Consider the following 1044-nt stretch of genomic DNA (forward strand, 5'->3'; position numbering starts at 1 on the left):
AGGGATCGGTCAGATTTGAATGTTTCTGAAAGAAGTCTCCTCTGCTCACCAGAGCTGCATTTATTTGATCAGAAATACAGTAAAAATGGTGAAATATTATTGCAATGTAAAACAGCTGTTTTCTATGTGAATATCTGTTAAAGTGTAATTAATTTCTCTGTATTTTCAGCATCATTACTCCAGTCTTCAGTGTCACAAATCATTCTAATATGCTGATTTGCTGCTTAAGAAAAGTTTATGATTATTATCAATGCTGAAAACATTAATATGTTTGTGGAAACTGTGACTTTTTCAGGATTCACAGATGAGTAGAAAGTTCAAAAAAACGGCATTAATTTAAAGCTGAAATCTTTCGGAACATTATAAACGTCTTACTTTTGAGCAATTTAATGCGTCCTTGATGAATAAAAGTATTAATTTCTTAATAAGTTTTGTCCTAAATAGCAACAAGTGATGAGTGAGTTTTGTGAATTGTTTGGTGTTGTTGTTCGGTGTAGCCCCGCCCACAGTGAAATCTCATCGGTCTAGAATCCTGCGTCACGTCACTCTTCTTGCGTTCAGTGTGAACAGAAACCTGCTTGTTGCTGGAAACATGCGGCATCAAGTTTGGTTAGGACAGCTTGGGTTTCCCAACCAGGTGTTTGTACAAATTTGTAGAACATATGCGTATAAAGTAGCTGTACTGTAGCTCAAACAGAAGAGGTGCTTGCAACACCAAGGTCATGTGTTCGATTCCCAGAGAATGCGTGAACTGAAAATAAAAATGAAAGTTAATAATATATATTCTGCCAAATGCATAAATTTAAAATCATAGAATAAAAAATTATTATACATTTAAAATAAAATAAACACACAAAATAAAAACATTTGAAATAATATTTTACCTGTTACACAGTGACATTTTTGTCCTTGTCATGCATGTGATTCCCCTGTGATTTCTGACAGGTGTGTGTCCATATGTGCTGTGTGTGAGTGTGTGTGTGTGTGTGTGTGTGTGTGTGTGTGAGTGTGTGTATGAGTGTGTGTGTGTGTGTGTGTGGGTGT

This window comes from Sinocyclocheilus grahami, unplaced genomic scaffold (genome assembly GCF_001515645.1).
Source record: "Sinocyclocheilus grahami isolate Dianchi unplaced genomic scaffold, SAMN03320097.WGS_v1.1 scaffold1073.1, whole genome shotgun sequence".
Classification (NCBI taxonomy): domain Eukaryota; kingdom Metazoa; phylum Chordata; class Actinopteri; order Cypriniformes; family Cyprinidae; genus Sinocyclocheilus; species Sinocyclocheilus grahami.